Raw genomic sequence first — 22,445 nt, 5'->3', positions numbered from 1 at the left:
TGCCTATATTTGTCCCTCCCTTCTCACAAGGCACAATCTTTCTACAATGAGAGCACGTAGCAAGAAGCAACTTTTGACCGTGTACAAAGAAATTCCGAAGCAGAGATATGTGCTGTGGACTAGAATTAGATCTCATTGCTTTTTGAGCAGAGACAGAAAAAGAGGCAACATGGTTCTCAGCAAGGAACATAGGTGCAAGATGTGATACTGTTTGCTGTGATGGTCCCATGGATGGAGTGTTGACAGCTGGCAGTAGGTGCACTTTCAGGCTGTATTTATTTCCCCAACCCTTACTCTGATTGACTACAGAGGGTTGACTGCCTATCAGTGCTTAAAACCCTAGAAACCTCTCTCATTCTTGTTTTACAAATAGAGGGGCTTTAGTTAGTGAGCATTATTACCTTCATCGTCATCACCATCACCATTTCCATGATCAAAATCATTGGATAAAGGAGTGAAAGTTTGGGCGGTGCAGTGGTTGTGCTAGTCTTAGAAATATCATGCTCATCGAACATAGTCAATTGGGCATGGCTGCCCCTAATGAGAGCTGCAAATCCACACCCTCCTCAAGAACTGTGCAGGAACATATATGTGTACTATGGTCTTTTGCAACAAGGGATATGATATGATATGATAGGTAATTTAATTAATAACCTGAGGTTTATAATCGCAGACCCAGGGGTTTCAAACCTGTGTTGCTCTGTGTCATCTTGCTTCCAAGATGAGCAAGTTGCTGCTGAGATATCCTCCCGGGATAGATCATGTGCTAATCTCTAATCTTAGAAAACGGGATTCAGGTTGGCTACACTGAAGTGGTAGAAGCAGCAGAGACAGAGAGTACATTGAAAAGAATAGTTTCTAGCCTCACAACCAGAATCCGATTTCATGCAGAACTAGTTGGTGGATGATCAGCTTGTGGGTATTGACTTATGCTTTACTACGCTCCTACCCGGATTTCATGCATCCCCAGCAATTGCAACAACTACAGTTCTGGCAGTGAACCATTCAATATTTTGAGAGCACCTTCCTCTCCACCTCCCACCTTTGGCCTTTGGCTCTGATGACATCTTAACTGGTGATACCTTCTCCCTTATACACCAAAGACACTGGCATCCCGTATTTCAAAAATAAGTAGTTCTGTGTGCTCACCACCATTGTCGTCAACATTTTATCTGGCTCCACCACAGTTTTCTCTTCTCTGAAAAACAAGTCAAATGTTTTGGTTAGTGTTGGTGAGTGTGATTTTTCAACCAGGCTGGCCCAGGGCAAATTATCCTCTTCCTGTTGCTCAGAGCGTACACAAGCAAGTGGTGTGTTGCGGCAAACAGCCAATCAGCCTGCCAGTAATTACCCACAATCACCTTCAACAATTTATTCTGCCACTCTTACAATGTTTTCTTCTCTCAAAAAATGCACTCCTTGTTTTGTGTGTTAGTGCACCTATTCCTATAAGCTAGCCCAGCACAAATTCCTCCTCCGGCAAACTGCTCACACTGTTCTCAAGCACTTGGTTTGTTGTATTAAACAGCGAATCAACCAGCCATTAATTGCATTCAGTAATTTTCCTTATTCAACCTATGTTCTTCTGTTCTCCCATAGTTGTGACGCATAAATTCAGTTAAATTGAACATCAATTGTTGAGTGCCGGGCAGAAAAAGTGAAATCTTTCAAAATAAATGAACAGGCAATCTATTTGCTACTAATGCCTACAATCTTTTAATTCAAATGTTTGCATGTGAATTTGTGTTCAACCAATACAAAGCGGAATCTCTAAAATAAATCCCAAAGGCTAGCCTGCCTTTCTGTCAAATTCAGATGGCTCTAAAGTACGTTTTGCACACATTGAAAAATAATGATATATATGGTCTTGTGCAATGCCTAAAATCGCCTTAACAAAGTTATTTCCTATAATGACAAATGCACAATATGTAATGAAATAAAAAAGTAAAAAAAATCCATATTTAAAAATGAAAGTAAAATGCCCGAGATTTCAAAAAGCAACAGACACCAGTGCACCGCACCCTAAAACCGCTGTGAAAAAATCCCACTGACTGCTGAAGAGCTCCAGCAGTTTCCATATGTGTATCCTGGACAATTTGCACGAATCTCTTAAAATATCAGGACGTTTGGCTGATCCGGAATACAGTAAAAATGTTGTAATTCAGGATTATGATGAGTAATTCAGCCCAGGCTTAGGTACAGGTTCTATTGACAATGTAAGTAAATCCAATAGCGCCCCAAATGTTTCCACAGTCACTAACATCGGATGTGTCTGTTCTTGTGTTGATCTAAAACATATTGAAGCATACCCATTTCATTCCCTAAACACAGACACACCAATAAACGGATCCAACGCCATCCTTCAATGTTTGCCGTACACAGCGCCTTACGCAAAGTGAGAAAGAATACTATGCAAAATTAACTTCTGCTCTTAAACAGCCTTTCAGGCCGGATTCCTCCAACTTTTAAGCACTGTAATAAAATGTGTTATTGTAACGCTAATGGGTTGCATTAATTGAGCTCTGAAGAACACAAGTCTGAGTTGGCCCTTCCTGCGGATTCAAACTTGCATAGTGGAGCTTGACCGAGGTCTGATGTGAGTGCTTAACCCATTTCCTGTGATGTCATCATAGGTCAAGGGTCGTGTGATGTCACTTCCACTACCCCTGGCATTTTGGTGAAATGACGTCCCTGCTTTTTAGCCTCGATTGAAGTTTGGTTTATTTATAAAGATTGCTATGTTGGTGATCTATTTATTATGGGAGAAACACAACAGAAATTGAACAATGCTTTTAAAGTAGGTCATCAACTCTATGTTAACTTGAAATACAATAGGATGTTTCCTTGTTTACGGTTCTGCAAAGAAGAATGGAATGACAAAATCCTTGCCCACTTAAGAATAAAGAGTTCATGTTTTATCACTGCTGCTCAGAAGTGCAGGCCAAAAACATGTTGAAAAGTAAAATTCTTCCAAGTTTCATGCACACAATATCCAGTGGCAGTACATTTTAATTTGTCAACGTGTTTCCCACACACACGTTTTCAAGCCCTTCAAAAAGTGTTTAAACATGTAACGTGACATCAAAAAACAGGACTGCCTGCCCAGAAATGTAATAATCAGAATAATTCTGCAAAAGACTTGAATGTTTTCTCTAGTTACCAGTCCCAATCCTCAGAACAACATGAAACATGTATTAACTGCAGCACAACCAAGGGGGGCTGTGGCGTTGGCCCTTTAAGGGTACGCACGCAACGGGGTGACGTTCACTCCGTCGCGTGCGCAGTTAAATAAACGGGGCGTTCCCGGTGACGACAATCACCGGGGAGCCCACACTGGTAACACCGCTGTCTCCGTGTCTCTGTGTCACGGGGGGTGGGGGGCTCACGGACGGCGGCATCCGGAGACCGCCAACAGTGGCGACGAGTGCCGGGATCACTTCCTGGAACAGGCGGAGACATTCGCTCGGAGCGTAGATAATCCTTTGTGAGCGTTTCAGCGAATTCTGACCGCGGAGAAGGAAGAGACACACGCGGCCAGCGGCCATCTTGATGAATAGGCCCCGGATACTCACGGCTTCATAACGAAGCGTCGGTGAGCCATCCGGACATAATTTTTGGATATTTCAGCGGCGGACAGTCGCTGGAAACAGCACGTGTCAATTTCAGAATGAATCATTGACATTTTCACGGTTTTTCACCGAGTAGATGGGTGAGACTCTATGGGAAGCCTGCTGAATGCACTAGGGGTCTCCGCCCCTGCTCAATTTTTGGACGCTTCGTTGTCTGCCTGCTGGCTGGAGCAATACATCTGCGAGGAGTGCGCCTGGTGAGAGGCAGAATTTAAACCATCTCTGGAGGCTGATTGCTGGTGGTGAGTTGCGGCCCCATCAATTATATTTTCTGGGGTGCCTGTGCGCTATCCATCATGAGTCAAGCTGCTGCTGCTGCTGCTGCTGCTGCGCCTCCGCCTGCTCCCCTGCTGAAACCACCTGGGTCCCTACAGCCAATGCCTGAGTTTGATACCTCGGGTGCTCCATCAAGCCTGGGACAGAGGTGGAAGATGTGGATGGATAGGCTTGAGTGTACTTCAGGGCCACGATGGAGACAAGCGACGACAGCAAGCTGGCCACTCTCCTGTACTCTGCTGGCCCAGCAGTGCATGAGATATTTCTGTCCCTGCAGCCGGCGGATGGGTCGTTTGCGGCGGCAAAGGATGCACTCCATAATCATTTTCTGCCAATGGCCAACGCAGATTATGAACGTTTTCTCATGGGAACGGCTCGACAGAAGGATGACGAGACTCTAGATGTGTTCTATGGGCGGCTGCGGAGACTGGCGGCGCCATGTGCGTGGAATGACCCTGAAGTCATGATTCGCAACCAACTCATTCAGGGGTGTGTCTCTTGGAAACTGAGGCGCCAGATATTGTGCGAGCCTGGCATCACCCTTCCCCGCATCCTAGAACTGGGAAGGTGTCACGAAGTGTCGGAATTGCGGGCAACCCGAATGGAAGCTGGTGCCCGCCCAGGCAAGGTGGAGGAGGTCTGCGCGGTCGGAAGAGGCCGTGGAGCGAGGCGCCCCATGAACACTCAGAGCCCGCGCGCGCCTGGGACTACTTCCTCGTGCCCAAAGTGTGGGTACGATCTCCCGCACCCAGCTGAATGCCCTGCGACTGGGGTTAAGTGTGGTAGGTGCGGAGGCGCGGACCACTTCGCCAGGATGTGCAGATCTGCAGCTCCCAAGGTAGTGCCTAGGGGGCCTGTTCGAGCCGGTTTCTTCCGACCCCAAAGGACGTCCAACGATGCTCAGGTGGACCAGGGTGACGAAGGGGCCCCTCAGGAAAGGGAGGAGGAGGAAGAGGACGAGGAAAACGTCTTCTTCGTGTCCAGTGTGAGCATGCTGAAATCCCGATCCAAGAGACAGCCCAGGTGCAACGTGCTTGTCAATGGAGACTCTGTACAAATGCTAGTAGACACCGGTGCGTCCGTGAATGTGATGGCCAGACAGCACTATGATACCATGCAGGCCCCGCCCACGCTGACCGCACCGAGAGCACGCATATTCGCTTTCGGCGGCGATCAGCCCCTTCCTCTGGATGGCGTATTCGTGGCTGATGTTCAATATGGTGACTCACACATCCGGGCCAGATTCTATGTCACACCGGTGAGCGACAACACCCTGCTTTGCTGTGCTGCGGCTGAGGCGCTGGGAATTGTCACATTCGCATACTCAGTGTACTTAGACGACATTCAGGTACTCCTGGCCAAACACAGCTCCCTGTTTGAAGGCATTGGACAGTTGGTGGGTGAGCCGGTCCGGCTCCACATCGATGAGTCGATCCAACCAGTGGCGCTGAAGCACCGGCGAGTTCCTTTTCATCTCAGGGATCTGGTGGATCGAGAACTGGACAATCTGGTGGGGCTGGACATTATTGAAAAGGTTGAGGGCCCCACCCCGTGGGTGTCTCCCATTGTCATCACGCGCAAGCCTAAACAGCCAGAGGCGGTGAGGATCTGTGTGGACATGCGACTCCCCAATAAGGCCATAAAGAGGGAGCGACACTTGACCCCTACCATCGATGATATCATAGCAGAACTGCAAGGGGCGAGGTTCTTTTCCAAACTGGACCTGAGAGCAGGCTATCATCAGGTGGTCCTGCACCCCGAGTCCCGCTACATCACAACCTTTACCACTCATCGAGGTCTTTACCGATACAAGAGGTTGAGTTTTGGGGTGTCTTCCGCGGCAGAGGTTTTCCAAAACATCATAAGAGGGGCACTAGCAGATCTGGATGGAGTCCTTAATATCAGCGACGACATCTTGGTGTATGCCAGGTCGGAGACGGAGCATCTGGTACGCCTGGCCAAGACCTTTGAACGCCTGCGCTCGCTGGGACTCACCTTGCACAAGGACAAGTGTGAATTTCTGAAAACAACGATCGAATTCTTTGGGTTCGTGTTTAAGGCGGATGGGGTGTCGCCGGACCCCCGCAAAGTGAGGGACATAAAGGAGGCGCGTCCACCAGAGAATGTTGCGGAGGTGAGGAGCTTCTTGGGCATGGTTACTTACTGTGGCCGTTTCATCAGGAATCTGGCGTCCTGTTCGGAGCCGTTGAGATTGTTCACAAAGAAGGACACCACCTGGCAGTGGGGCCCCCTTGAGCAGGTGGCATATGATGACATCAGAGGTTCCTTGGCGGCGGACGACACCATGGCGTTCTTCGATCCGAGCCGGCAGACAGAGATCGTAGTGGACGCCAGCCCATATGGACTGGGGGCAGTGCTTACACAAATGGGGAATGACCAGGAGATTCGACCCATAGCATACGCCAGCAAGGCGCTCTCCGACACCGAGCAAAGGTACTCCCAGATTGAGAGGGAAGCCCTGGCGGTGCTGTGGGGTTGCAGACATTTTCGCCTCTACATTCTGGGGCGTCCCGTGACTGTGGTCACGGACCACAAGCCGTTGTTGCCGATCATGGCGGGCTCATCATCCCGTCCACCAGTGAGAATAGAGCGCTGGATGCTCACCCTGCTCGAGTATGGAGTGTCGTTGACATATCGTCCAGGGGCTAACAACGCGGCAGACTACCTCTCTCGACACCCAAGAGGGGACTCGCAGGAGTCTGCATCAGCGGAAGAGGCCGACGAACATGTCCGCCTGGTCGTGGAGACGGCCACCCCAAACTCCATGCAGGTGGAAGAGCTCGAGCTTGCATCAAAAGGCGACTAATGCTTCGCCATCCTGAGGGAAGCCATGCAGAGGGGTACCTGGAATACGGTACTGGAGGCTGTGGAACGCAGGACATGTGAAGCCAGAGTGGCCCTCGAGCAGTTATGGAGAGTGAGAGAAGAACTGACATTCTCAGAGTCGGGGCTGCTACTGGGGGTGAGAGGATCGTGGTGCCCCAGGCCAAAGTTGCACAGGTCATCGCCTTGGCGCACCAGGGCCACCAAGGGGCGCCCAAAACCAAAGTTCGCCTCCGCCAGAAGGTGTGGTTCCCGGAACTCGAGCGGAAGGTGGAAGCATTTGTGGCGTTGTGCGTATGGTGCCAGGCTGCAGCACCGGCCCAGCGGGAACCGTCCATTGAAGCGATGCCCAGAGGGACCAGGCCATGGGAAGTAGTGCACGCAGACTCTGGGTCCACGTCGAGAGGCACTCACTTCCTAGTTGTGGTGGACGAGTGCTCCCGATACCCGGAGGTCGAGTTCATAGAGTCCGTCGCATTTGAGAACGTTATGGTGGCGCTGGAGAAGACTTTCGCCACCCATGGCCTGCCCTCTGTGCTGTGCTCCGACAACGGGGCACCATTCCAAGGCGAGAGTTTTGCCGAGCTCATGAGGGAGTATGGCATTCAACACCGGCGGGTAACCCCACTGTGGCCCCGGGCCAACGGGGAGGCAGAGCGCATGATGCGCACCCTCAACAAAGTGTTCAGGATCGCCCATGGAAAGGGTGAGTGCTTGCAGAGGGCCCTGTACGTCTACCTGCGGGGATATCGGACCACACCTCACTCCTCAACGGGTGTGGCCCCGGCGGAGGCTCTCTTCCAAAGATGCCCGAGAGACGTCATACCGGAGGTGGGGGACAGGGACCCTGCTGTCATTGACAATGAACAGGTCGAAGAGGACAGACGAATCAGGACGCAGATGGAAAACATCCGGAGGGGCCTGAGACCCCCACACATCGCTCTGGGAGATGAGGTGCTGGTGAGGAATCGCCACCCACAAGGAAAGTTGTCCCTCACGTATGAACCCGCTCCTCTAGATGTCGTGGCGGTCAAGGGTTCTATGGTAACAGCCTCTGATGGGACGTCGTCTGTAACAAGGAATGCTTCATTCTTCAGGAGAATTGGCGACCCGAGAATGGACAGCCCGGACAACCGAGAGGGTGAGGGTGCCTTGGATGAAGGTGAGGGTGAAAGCTCTGCCGTGGACTCTCCGGCTCGAGGCAGACCAGGTCAAGAGACACCGGCCAGGGACGTTGGCAGGAGGTACCCCCTGAGAACAGGGCGTGGGAAACCTGCCCGTCTCACAGACTATGTGACGGACTGAGCTGGGGAGGCTGACCGGGGGTTAATGGTCAGGCCGTGACAGGCACCCGCGGGGGATCCAGGGTGGCTGTGAATAAATGGGTTTTTTTGGAATTTACGGAGTTGTGTGCTTTATAAATGTGTGATAGTTAGTCCCTCCTGTTTCCCTCCTGTTTCCAATTTGTTGTTATGGAAAAGGAGGAGTGTGGTGTTGGCCCTTTAAGGGTACGCACGCGACGGGGTGACGTTCACTCCGTCGCGTGCGCAGTTAAATAAACGGGGCGTTCCCGGTGACGACAATCACCGGGGATCCCACACTGGTAACACCGCTGTCTCCGTGTCTCTGTGTCACGGGGGGTGGGGGGCTCACGGACGGCGGCATCCAGAGACCGCCAACAGGGGCCTCTATCCAATCCTACTACTGATGCCAAGCATAGATGTAAAAAAAAAAATATCCCATATGCTTCGTTTCAGGGTGCTTGGTTGCTAATTTTTGTTTTTTGTTTTTGTTCTCATTTGAAGGACAATTCATTTAGTCCAAAGAAGCCTCTGTTTTTTCTAATTGTATTGCTGACTGGCTTTTATCCAGCTCCTCTTAATCAAACCGTTCATTATTTGCATCTTGCAGTTAAGGCTAATTTAGTTATTATGGATAGTGAATTGCTAACGGGAGAAGGGATATCGGTTGCAGTAAACAAATGCATTTCTTCTAATGCATAAATAATGAGGTAGGCGCTTTCAGTGCAGGGGTATTGAGTTCATAAGCGCATACAGTGCACGCCAATCACTCTACATTGCTCTCCTTTGAACGCAGACCTCATGCTCCCTACATGCCTGGCCATAGGCCCACTTCTGCCTTACCACTGATGAAAAGAAAATCACAGAATATGTGATTGACACAACATAGAAGACCTTCTTGCTCTCTTAAAAATAAGGCCTGAGTAAAAAAACACGTGTGCCATCCTGGGGCCACATTATAGAAACGTTGCACCGAGCCAAGTGCAAAACAGAATTATTTTAGCAAAGTTTGCCCTAGTGATAAAAAGTACCTCAGCGTATTAGAAAACATTTGCAATGTGACAAGTGCAATTTTGCATCGTATAAGCAGTGGGCGTAAAAAAAAAAAACATTCACTTTCAATGCATTTTTGCACCAGGGCACATTTTTAGCTCGTGCTAATATGGAATGGTACGAGAACGAGGACAAAATTGGACATGGGGCAAACATGCATTGAAAGTGCATGTTTTTTTTTCTCCATTTTTGCACCAGGGCAACATTTGCCATAGTGCTAATACGGAATGGTTTTAGCACTAGGAGAAAACGTTCCCTCGTGAAAACACACTCATTTTTTGCACTTTCTCTCTCCCTCTGCCTCTCACTCACTCGCTCACTCACTCACTCACTCACTCACTCACTCACTCACTCACTCACTCACTCACTCACTCACTCTATTTCACTCTATGGATGGCATTAGAGACAATTAGCACTTGGGCAAAACATGCTCTAGTGGAACAACATATTATTCCAGTACATTTTCATAACAGGGCTATGGTTTTCCTATAGTGCTAATTGAACTTGCGCAGGGTCAAAGTTTCTATAATTCAAACCTTTGTCTTTCTCTCTCCTTGACGGGGTCTGTTTGCTAAATCCTCCACAGTCATTGTTGACACATGACCAGGGGGGAAAACAAATGTAAGGGGTAATGTGTATGTGAAGCTCTGTCAATTGTAAAAGCAACTATTAAATAAACGAAATTGTTTAAGGCAGTAATTTACTATTCTAACATTGTAAACTGGCTCTTTTTAAAATATCCATTCCTAATGATCACTTCCAGTACACATTTTAGTCTTGATAAAAACATTACATCTGTGCTACTGAGCAAAGAACAGTATTAATACAGAGAACAATCACCCACATTATATTCTGATAAGTTATCATTCTAAGATGGAGACTCGGGTACACTCCCATTGTTCTCCGTAGAAATACCTTAATGAGCAAGGGGAATGGGTCAAATAAGAATAGTAAGGTTTCCAGACTGGTTTGGATATTGTCAAAGTGGATTTTGGAATCACAGGTCTTTATATTTGTGAAAAAGGGTTACGTGCTTGAATCATAAGTATATGATACACAATGGGTTTGACCCATATTTAAGGATTCCGACACTCATTCTATTCCTGCAATTTGTATGTGGTGTTAGAATGGCAGTGACATTTGTTTTTTCATAACGTAAAAGAGATATACTGTGATGAGGTTTGCTTTTCTGACCCAGACTTTTAGCCTGTTCTCAGGGAAAGTATAGCGCTGCACATGCTCAGTTCTCAGTGCACAACATTATAATACGTACACTCCCCAACGACCCTGATACAGCCATCCACCAATATGTGGGCGATACTCACTTGTAGATGACAGTAAAAAGCCCACAGAACATAAGTCGGACATGAAGTGGCCAGAAGTGGTTGCTGTGGTGAAGGATTTCCTCTCTTGAGCTGTTGAAGGAGGAGCAAGTGCCTGGACCCCACTGGAACTGCTATATCTACATCCGTCTGGCGTAGAGCTCGACACAGACATGACGTGGCCAGAAGTGGTTGCGATGGTTGCTGGAGACGCAGGAGGAGTTTGTGGGGTTGTAACAACCTGGCAGGTAACATCATGCCCTGCAAAAACCTTGCTCCCATCCATTGCAGACTGCTGAGGAAATCATTAATAGTTGCTGCCTGGACATTAGCCTGTGGCTTAGGGGTGACTGTGGGTCCTAGGACTTTTGAACCCTTTAGCCCTGTGGCTGGGCTGGGGAGAGGTGATTGAGGCACGGTGCTGCGCAAAGACCTGCGGCCCTGGGGCAAGTAAGGGCATAGAAGGTGAGGAGCTAATGGCCCACCTACTTGCCTTGTACCTCTGAATTGTTTTAATTTCCTCATGGGAATTTGCCTGAATTCTAGACATCCGCATGGACTGATTGCACCCTGTGAAGGGAGATTTTCATTGCTTTTATTGCATTGAAAGATTTTAACCGAAAGGACACCTTCTAGAAGCCAGGTGCCACTCAGACCCTACTTAGTCTGAAACTGAATCTGATTATAACTATAGTTTTGTCAACAGACTTGACTAACAGGTGGCCATATCTTTATACCCATTTTTTTACAATGGTGGCCATCTTGAGAAGTATGGGGTCTGTGGTAGAGCTTCCACCTATGGTGTCTTATATGGATGTAGTCCCTGTGAGACCTGCAGGGGGGATGATGTGATTCAACCAATGATTTCTACCTCCTGTACCCCCTCCAGCTCTGGTGGATGGAGAGGTTGCAGGGATGATGTTCAGCCCTGGCCTGGCAGTCTTAGGGGAGAGACAACTAGATGTGCTATCCCATGAACCTGGGAACTCGCTTATGGAAACAACAGGAAATCATAAGCAAGAGTTGTCCAGAATTGAGGAAAACATAAATAACTTTACGGCTGGGGAATTGGGGCAGGGGATGGAGTCGGTTTCTGATGTGTCTATATTGGCACCATCTATCTCGCAGGAATTGGGGAAGCATGTAAGACTTTCTTTGGACTTTAGGACAAATAAATTGGCTTTTCCTGAGTTTTCAGCCCATGCGCAGCGCCTGACAGAAATGATTTATCAGCCCGATGCCATGATTCAATAAGATCCGCTGCCTCTTGTTTGCCTCTTCCTATGATGTGTATGTGTGGGGGTATTCCTGAATAATCAGGGAGGGGTGGATCCTTAAGAGGTGGAGCATACCCGGTCCCCTGCTGGGTGTCTACCTACTCAGGATGAGGACCTAGCCCAGAAATGGGGGACACAATGACTGTGGTTGACAAATTGTCTTTCCAAATCTTTGCACAACTCCTCGAATCTATGGACAGGCGGTATGATTCCCTTAACTTTGAAATGCAGAAGGTAAAGGAACTCTCAGGGAATGTTTCTTTCCTGGAGGGGTTTATTATCACCTCCACTAGGACCCATGGTCACCAGGTGTGTTGTGAGGGACTCGAGTTGGTGCCTAAGGTTCAGTTGGAAAAGACAGAATTACCCGGGCAAACTGTGGAAGTGACCCAGGTCCTGAGTCTGAAAGAGGAGCTCTTGCCACCTGTATCCATTCTGGGGACTGGAATTCAGGATGCTCGCGCAATTGTGTGTAGCAATCTTATTGAGGTATTGCCCCCCGCTAGAGGCCCACAACCAAAAAAAAGCCTTAAAACTGTAAGCTCCCTCCTAAACAAAATAATAGGGGATCACGGAAATATGTATCTAAATTAAGGATGGAGGTTGATGGGGGAATTTCCCTCACAGAGTAGATCATGAGTAAAAAAGGATTTTTTAAGAGCAATAAGGTAAAGCGTTCCTGGTAGTCTGGGATGGAAAGGAGGGCTCCACAAAAGGTTAAACAAGTTGAAGAGAGCCCCTCACTCGACATAAGTAATATTTCAGTTTATCCGTGTGATGAGGAGATTGCAAACATGGATGAAGGTAGTGATGTTCATCTTGGATCTAAGATGAATGTTCTGTGTTCCCCAAGTGACTTTGCCCCTTATGTTGCTTCGATTCTGGGGGAGGGGGTATTGTCTGTTAAACATCTGGAAAAATGGTCAAGGATGGTCGGGTCCAATCATGGTTTTGATTCACTGTACAGGTGCGCAAAAGGCAGATGCGCTCGGAAAATAGAGCGATACGGAGGGAGAGGCCACTGGGAGAATTCACAGAAACACGCAAACTACACCCCGCAAATCCTGGGAGTAAGCATTCCATTCTCAAGAAAAGTGAAAAATCTTGGGTGCACCTGGCAAGAAAATCTGGCCAGTGAAGCCCAGACAGGGGCAAAAGTAAAATCAGTATACTATTCCCTGCGATTGCTCAGAAATGTGCTCCCTTTCTTAACATCTCAAGATCTTCCAGTAGTGGTGGGAGGTCTGGTTAACTCCCACCTTGACTACTGTGACAGTCTTCTGACAGGGATCCCGAGGAAACAAATGCTAAGATTGCAGAGGGCCCAGAATGCGGCCGTTAGGCTAATAGCTCACCTGGGCAAAAGAGATCATGTGGCCACAGCCAGGAAATCGTTGCACTGGCTGATGGTGGAAGATCGTATTAAATTTAAAGTGGCATGCCTGGTGTACAAGTGCTATCACAAACTTGCACCCCGATATTTGAACACCAGAATTCGACACTATTACCCAACCAGAGCCCTCCGCTCAGAAGATAAACTTTTGGTATGTGTTCCGAGGGCAAAATGCAGCTCAAAAGGTGGCAGAAGGTTTTCTGTATTTGAGCTTAAGCTTTGAAACCAGCTGCCTCTTGGCATCCGTTCATGCACCACCCTGGAAAGATTTAGAAAGGAACTTAATACCTTCCTATTTAAACAATCCTACTCCCTCAGGGTCGTTCTTACTTCAGACTTGCCACAGTGATATGTTTCAACCCTTTAGTTAACATCTGCGCCCGAATGCAGTCATCTGCCTGGTGCGCGTAAGAAATGACTCAAACTCAAAGTGAAACAGGGTTATAAAAACTAGGTTTCTTATGGAACTCAATGATGCTGAAAAAATCTTAACTTGCATGTTGGGAAATAGCACCACTAGGTTTTGGAAACAAAAAAGGCCAGTGGGGATTGATCAGTTCTTGCAGAACCAGGCAATACCGTAAGAAGTTTGTGTGAAGCACTTCACAGATGTCTATGTAAAGACAGGGCTAAACAGCTGTAGTCTCTGTTTGTAATGGTAGTTGTCAGGGGGCACTCCTTTGGGATCTGGATGACATTGCTCTCTTGATAAAGTTAAGTAAAACGTCCAATGCCCTAGGTCCTGACGGTTTGTCAAACTTAACTCTCAAGTCAAATATCCTCTTGTGGGCTCAATTATTGAGCAAGCTGTTTGAAAACATTCTGGTAGAAAGAGAGCTTCATGAGACCTGGAGTGCAGCATTGATTGTCTTGATCTTTATGGGTGGAGACAGATTATCCCCACTGCACTACAGGCTAATTTCATTATTGGATGGCGCAAATAAGATTTACGCCAATATGCTTTTGTTAAAATGACATACTTGGGTGGGTGGGGTGCTAATTGTCTGGATTTATATCAAGCAGGTTTCAGGAAGGGGGTGTGGACCTCCTTAAACAGTTTTGTTTTGGCTCTTCTACAAGGGAAAGCTAAAGATCAGGGGAGACTGGTTTATCTGGCCTTCCTTGACGTAAGCATAGTCTTTGATCATGTTAATAGGGCAATTTTGTGGAAGAGCTTGAATGACAATGGATGCCCCTTATTCTTAATTGGGATTTTGGTGAGATTGGATTCTCATGGCTCATTGACGGACTGCATAGAGATGAACTGTGGGCTGCGCCAGGGCTGAGTACTCGCGTCTTTCCTGTTTAGTTTCTACATCAAGGATATGGCTTCCTGTTGGAATTTAGTGAGGACAAACCCGCCAAAACGTGGGGAGGTGATATTGCAACTTTAAACTACGCGGATGACATCGTCATCTGCAACATGACCCCAAACGCCTGCAGAGCTCTTTAGGCTGTGTACGATTTCCTGAGTAATTTGGACCTCTCATTAAACATCACTAAATCAAAAATGTTGGTGATGAATGGGGAGAGGTCCTAATGGAAATCAATTGGTTGGTCGTTGAATGGCCTAGCCTTGGAGGCTGTCATCAAGTATAAGTATGTGGGCTCCTTCATTTATGATGGGAAGGTTATGAGTGGACCAGATGAAGATCTAAAGTCCAAAATTGTAGCAGCCACAAGTCAGCTAATCTAATTGGTTTTTACATCTGGAAGATTCTCGCTATTGCCAGTAAGGAAGGTATTTAGACAGCAAATTATCCCAAAATGGATGTTTGGGGCTCAGACTAGGGAAAATGAAGCACTCTGTGCAAAGTTGGAGCCTAAATTGTGAGGAAAGGTCTTGTTTCTCGGAGAAAACAATCCCCTTGGTTGGGATTTTGTATGAATTTGGACAACTTCCAATTCAGGCATTAATTGACTGGGGCAAAGTGAAATCTATGCTAGCATATATAGTCTCTCTCCCAAATGCTTCCTTTTTTATGCAACTTATCGTGATGTGGGTAACTGGCAATTGTAGGGTTCTTGTTAACTTGGTGCAATGGTGCTTGCAGTTTCTCTTGAAAATGGAATCCACAACAGAGGAATTATTCTTGAACAATAACAAGGTGAAACAAAAACTATACAGATATGCTTGGATATACTTGAGGGTTGATTTGCTGGAACACCGATGCTTTAATTATCACTTTGCCTTGTCAATAAAAAAACTTTAACACTCTGGCCCCTTATTTGAAGAAGCACCCCATTCCAAATGCTGAGGTTGATGTTAATTCTGCTCCCTACTATGGATGGCAATGATAGAACCAGATGGGAAATACATAGTTTGTGTTAGACGAAGATGTCAAGTGACAAAACAAAGGAGAACAGAAGGTCAATTGTGGAGAGTCAAGAACAAAGATGCAAAGGGGCTGGTGTTCCACCCTGCAAATTAGAAGGAAAACAATTAGAAATTAGAGAGCAAGGTGCAAAAAAGGCAAAGAAGCAAAAGCAGTTGGCAAAATAAAACTGTTAAAATAAATTTGCCAAAGGACGAATGCGTCATCAAGACATCCATCCATGCCAGAAACTGCAGCTAAGTCTACGGATGTATATCTTTTGAGCGATGAAAACAAACATCGTTGGTTAAACGATATTTGTTTTCACCTACAAAACTCCCTTCCCAACATATTTAGGACTGCTGCAATTATATGAACCAACTCCATTCCTAGAATGAGGAAAATGTTGATTAGAGGCTGAAAACAAACATGATTTACCCAACAATGTTTGTTTTCAACGCTCACAAAACAGCATTCGAATTCTACAGGCAATGGCAGCATTTTCTAAATATATTCTAAGTATGTTAATATTCGAGGTGGGTGAGCAGTTTTGCTTGGGGCAGTGCTTATTTGCATTTTAAACAGAATAGGACCACCTTATGCAATGTATACACTATACTAGAGGGTAATCCTTCTACTGTGGTAATTGTGTACTTTGTTGGGCGTTTGGGAAAAAGTTTCACAAATAATTGTGTAAACTCCTCAGTTCATTAACAAGTAAACCACGATAATGACATTTCAGTATTCAAAGATGCATGTGTGAGATTTTGGCATTTAGAAGCCAGCATTGATAGAGAAATGCTCCTAGGTAAACTCATCAATATTCCCAGATTAATTTCTGGGTGATTCTTCCAGGAGTCTGACATGTTTCTTTTTATAGTCACTTTGAACATAGAAATAAAGAAGGTGTTTGTTTGTTGGCAGATATCTGTGGGGAATGAATTTAGCCGTAGATAGGAAACAAAATAATCTGTAGAGATGCAGCACCTCGGCAAGTGAAGGTGTTCTTATTTGACTTCAAAATTACTGTGCCAACAATCCAGTAGTGAGTGCACAAAAAGATCACAAAGTGAGTCCAAAACACTGAATGTTAACGTAGCAAGGCAGTCTGACTTACGCTTAGGAGGAGAATGGACTGGTTTTAAGATATCATTAGAGCCACACAAACACACAATGATATACATGATATAGATGACTGTAGATATATTGAAAACATAGAAACTTGTGATCAGTATATGATAGCACTAAAGATGATACAGACTATGGAGAGCACAGCCAAATGCAACATAAAAAAATAATAATGGTAGAGACACATCAAAACACAACACAGTCAACTCCGGTGGTGCCAGAGATCAGCCAGGTCACAGTACATTGGGCCTCATTACGACCCAGGCGGTAAGGGGTTAACGGCAGCGCTAACAGCGCCGACCCTTACCGCCTGAGTACGAGGTCCCTTAGCGCCATGGCGCTTTTAACACCTGCTTTTAGCAGGTGTTAAAATCCATGGCGCTAAGGGACCATGGAGTTAATTACGCCACCGTAATTTACGGTGGCGTAATTAACGCCTTCCCCACTCCCATTATGCCCTATGGGGCAAAAATGGGAATGGGGAAGGGTAAATGGGGATTGGGGACTTACCGCCCCGCCAAGGTCGGAATGGGGTGGTAAGTCCGCCAACCACCATGGCGTAAACGTAGTTTACGCCATGGTGGTAAAGTCACGGCCCAGGCGGTAACTTACCGCCTGGGTCGTAATGAGGCCCATTGTGTTTTATTATTTATCATCTATTTATGTACATGGTTGGTGAGACACAAGATCCTTGCGGCACGCCGCATGTAGTCAAGATGGGAACTGCAGATGCCGATGCAGATGCCGATGGGGCAGAAGACTCTCATCGTTCTATTGTTTAAGAACGATTGGACCCAGGCAATCGCATCTTCAGAAAAATGGGCAGCCGAAGCCAGATGTCTGCACAGTACTTCATGGTACACCAAATAGAAGGCTGCCGACAAGTCAAGGAGGAGAAGTAGGGTGGTTTTCCCTTTGTCCTTGAGCTCATTGAATTGGGTTTTAAGGTCCATTAATGCCATTTCCGTGCCATGTTGTGGCCTGAAATTGGATTGTCAGAACCCTACGAGATGGTTGGCCTCGAGATAAGTAATGTGGTAATTGGTCTGTAATTAGTTGGGATGGCTGGGTCGAGAGTCTGTTTTTTTAGCAATGGTAAGACCCAAGATTCTTTCAAGTTACTCGGGACAGTATTGGTCGCAAAGGAGGAATTGATAGGTTTAGAGATGAATGGGGCGAGGTCTCTCGCTGCATCTTTGATGATGTGTGCAGGACAGTTGTCACCTTGGCAGTTGGATGGTTTTAGTGAGGAGATCATTTTTTCAGTTTCCAGGTTGGAGATTTTGGTAAATTTAAAGGGTTCTAGAGTTGTATTGGTTTCTAGTGGGATGTTCAGGTGTGGCTCGAGGTTGTTTAGGGAAGCATTTTTGTTTTCTATTTTGTTTTGGAGAGAAGTTATTTTGTTAGCCAAGGCATTTTGTATATTTGTACACCATAGTTTATCCTTAGGTGCATTGTCTATTGGCAGAATTGGAGATTCCATTTCACGTAATATCACAAATAATTATTTCGTATTAGAGCTTACTTTTGAGATTCTTTCGTTATAGAGCTCTTTCTTTGTGTGAATTATTTCCTTTTTGTAGTTGTTGGAGAAGTTGGTTAGGATCAATTTGTTTTCAGCAGTGGGGTTATGACGCCATGTGGATTAAAGTTTCCTTTTTTGGAGTCTCATCTTTTTGAAGTGAGGTGAGAACCAGGCGTTAAGGTGTGTCCATTGTTTGATTTTATGAAGTTTAAGGGGGGCAATACTGTCCAGCACTTTAGTCAAGATGTTATTGTATGCTTCGACCATGAGGTTGGGGTCGGAAGTAATGGTGATTGCGTTGAGAGGAGGAAGGATGAGAGGGAGTAGACTTTCCGGGGTAATGTCCTTTTTGCTTCTGTTAGGAAGAGGGGGAGCCATGGAGTTGTTTAGGGGTAGTTGGTTAGGTATAGCTAATGTGAAAGTGATCAGGTGGTGGTCAGTCCAATGTTGTGGTGTGACCTTGGTGATGGAGGCTTTGCAGTTTTGGTCCGCTACACAATATAGGGTCCTGCCTTTGTCATGAGTTTGAGAGAAAACTCTTTGAGTGAGTCCTTGTTCTCGCAGGGTATTAGCTACTGCCTGTGCATTTTTGTCTGTAAGGGCATTAAAGCCAAGGTTAAAGTCACCCAGGAGTAGAATTTGTGTGGGATCTTTGGTATTGTTGGCAAGGATACTAGATATATCTTCTTCAAAGGTGCCGATGGGTCCTGGGGGTCTATAGAGTAAGTAGATAGTGAGGGTCCGGCAGTTAGATATGGCGAGTTTGGCAACAAGTAGTTCACAGGATTTGATAGAGGGCGATGGTACCGGTTTTATGGCAAGGTCAGATTTTGCTATGATGGCTAAGCCACCCTCTTTGGCGTTAAGTCTATCTGCTCTGAATATCTGGTAGTTTTCAGGGACTGCTATTGTGGGTGCTGGGCCAGCGGTGTCATGTAGCCATGACTCTGTGAAGGCTAAAATGCCCAGGTTCTCATTGGAGATAGTATCTGCAATATCTGTAGCATGAGCCACTAGTGACCGGGAGTTAATCAAGGCCCCAGAGAGCATAGTTAGGTTTTTGTTGTCCTTTTAGTTGTTATAGAGGGGTTTGGCTGGGGAGGTATTATGGTTAGTTTTATGATGCAGGCAGAGCTTTGTAATTAATGTGATGTGTGAATTTTCAGTCTCACAGTTAGGTGAGGGTTTGGTATTGAAGGTGTTAGTAGACTGTTTCTGGATAGGTATTATGAGTTTGCTGATTGATGTCTCATATAGGCAATGAAGTCTGGCCCTAAGTCTGTAGTTTCTGTCCACTAGCGGGCAGGTTGTGCAGTTAGGAAATATTGTATTGGAAGGCATGAGTAGCTGGCTGGATAGTGATAGGGTCAGAGACAATAGTGAGGGCCAATGGATGAGCTTCAGGATCATAGTTATCCACGGACTTGGTCAACCAGAGTGATAGCAAGTAATGGGATAAGAGTGCAGTAGAGGTAGGAGAAAGAGCTAGGTGTTGGATAGGCTTGGAATATATGCTAAGGCAGGTGTGCAACAATGGGTGCACGCTTACGTGAAGCATACTAGTTACTAGTACTTGATCGGGGCACTATGAGGATGGGTACATGGTTCAAAGGAAATGTACTCTGTGAAGAGGCGAGATGTGCAGCTAGTGGGGTTGGTCATACAATATATGAAGTAAGCTTAAAAATCTTACTATATATGAAGTAAAATTCAAAATCGTTCAGGGCGTACAGCAAAGATGGGTGGAGGTGATATTCAAGCAAGCGGGCGGTGTGAGCAGGCTATACACTATACGAGGTTGAATAGCCAGACATGAAATAGTTACCGTCAATTAAATATTAACATTGAGCACGGTTAGCTTAGGCTCACTGGAATCAACAACATAGTTAACAAAGCTGCTGTGCTGTTAGTTAAATTAGATATCAAACACGGTTAGCTTAGGCAAATTAGAATCAACAACATAGTTAGCGAAAGTGATGGTCCGTCCTTTCCAAAGATTCAATGACCTGGGCATAATGCAGTTATGTACAATTTTACATGATGTTAGCCTGGAGCATGATATAATAATGGAGTATCTGTTTATAAGCACTGGCCGAGCTTGTTATATAAAAGGGTGAGAGTACACCAGTGAAATGTTGTTGTAAAATTTTAGGATGGGTTGCCAAAGTTAGACTAAAATAAGTCCTAGTAAAGAAATGCTTTGCAAACCGTATTAATGTCGCCGTCCTTTGTACGAGGCAATGTTGAGAGTCAGGCAATGCGTCAGCACGGTTGGACTAGGAAGACATTGCCATAGGTATAGTACAAGTTTTTTAAGCAGGCCTTTGGTAGGGCGCAGCAGTGTGGGTAATAGAGTGCCGTCTAACCAGCATGAACAGAGCATTGAGGAAGGATCTGGCACGTCTGGAACAGTAGTGCAGTGTGTTGCAACTCAGATAGTGGCAGCTACTAGGCACAGATTATGCTCTATATGCTTCAATGGGTGAGGGATAGCTTTTTGAAGGAGATATACAGTTTTTGGGTGATATGAGTATCATAAAGGTAGGCTATACAGAACTAGTAAGATATAACATATGCTGTTAAAGATAATTGTGGTGCAGTACAGCAACATAATGCAAATGTCACCGAACAATGGGTAGGAGACAGTAAAAATAAAGTTATTGTTGTATCTAGATACAGACCGAGAGAGTAATAAAGAGGAGATTAGTTGCTAAGCAGTGTTGAATGAAAGAAGATCTCTTATTTCTTTGATGTTGAAGAGATTAATTCTGGTTGCAGTGGCAGGTTCTATATGGAAAGCGGAAAGTTTTGAAATGGGTCGAAGACGAGACCAAGATTGTGAGCAGAAGCAGTGTAGGAAATAGGGGTGTACGGAAATTTGACTTTGAACGCGCATTCAGCTACATTCCAGCTGAAAATTAGATATTCGGTTTCGGCCAAATACGTAATTATAGATCACTCACTCAAAGCCGAAAAGTTTCCCCTACAAAATACATTAAGTACTGCTTTGACTATGTGTCAGAAATCATTCAGGCATGTCATGTTTATCCTTTAAAAGTATCATTAAAAAAAAACGTTGCTGTCACTTTCATGGTTGAGTACAGGCAGAGCAGAAGTGTGAAAGTGTAAAGTTCTTGCCCTTTATGTGCTTGACAGACAGAATTTCATTTGCAGGTTTGCTGGGGAGGGAAGAGCTGAAGCAAAACTCTCACTATTTTGAATGTATCTCTATCTCTCGTCTCTCCTGTATTTTGCAATTGAAAACCATTGAACTGGAACAATAGTTTATAAGGTGGCTTTTGGAAAACTATTTTTTTTAGGCGCGTATTGATTTGCTGAGCATATGTGTGCAAAATCTGGAAGTTACAATTCCATCAATTCTCAATCCAAATAATATAATTAAGTGGATAAATATAGCTATTACAGAGATCGCAGTAAGTTCCAAACTCTGAGTAAAATAGCTCAGGAGGTAGTGTGCCTGCAGCAAAGAATTGTATTCAGCCTTCAATCCAAGGTTATAAAGCAAGTAAGATGGGTCAGTGCGGGTTGGCAGTGTTGTGCTTGTACTATCAAGTCATAGGTTACAATTCCTGTCCTCCAACTTTCTCATGTTGGCAAAATGAGTCTTTTTGAATTGAGTAAAAATCACAGATGTTTCTAAAGAAAGTAGCTATATTTGATTTTTCCAACATGCCCCCGTCTGTCGCTGCAAGAATATTCTTCCCAACATTTGAGTTAAATAAGAGGGATATTTGTGTAATAAAGAAAAGGAGATACAAGTTTACAATTTAGAAACATTGGAAAACAAGTAGGTAAAATACACATGCACTTGGCAATTAAATATCTGAAAATCAACACTTTCCCTTCCCTGAAGCGCCAGTCGAGAGCCATGGAGGACTCTGCATTCCCTTTGTATTTTTGTCTGGTGACTTTTACCATGCCCCAAAACACCACAAATATACCCCACGCAAACAAGAAAGATAAAAAAGATCTGTTCATGAAGACATTTTTCAAATGCCTCATCCCCCCTCAGTAACACAGGTTGAAGGCATGGATTTAGTATCCCAGAGGTTTGAATTCAGCACCCCTTTTGTGTTTCATTGGCCCTCATTACGAGTTTGGTGGTAACCATGCCGCTATTGGCGGCATGGCTGCCGCCGAAATCGGGTCCGGGTCCTCGGAATGAGGACTTACCTGGCCATTCCGAGTTCGGAAGGCGCGGTAATTCCTCCCTCCGAGGACCCGGATACGGTCCTTCCCCATTCCCATTTCAGCCCCATTAGGGCTGAATGGGAATGGGAGAGGGAGCAAACAACGGGCCATTACGAGATGGCCCGTTGTTTGCTCCCTCTTCCCCTCGCGGGACCCGGAGAGCACGCATG

The sequence above is a fragment of the Ambystoma mexicanum genome, chromosome 6p, assembly GCF_040938575.1.
Source record: "Ambystoma mexicanum isolate Mex_15411 chromosome 6p, UKY_AmexF1_1, whole genome shotgun sequence".
Classification (NCBI taxonomy): domain Eukaryota; kingdom Metazoa; phylum Chordata; class Amphibia; order Caudata; family Ambystomatidae; genus Ambystoma; species Ambystoma mexicanum.
The sequence above is the reverse complement of the archived record's forward strand: the minus strand, read 5'-3'. Positions refer to the sequence as shown.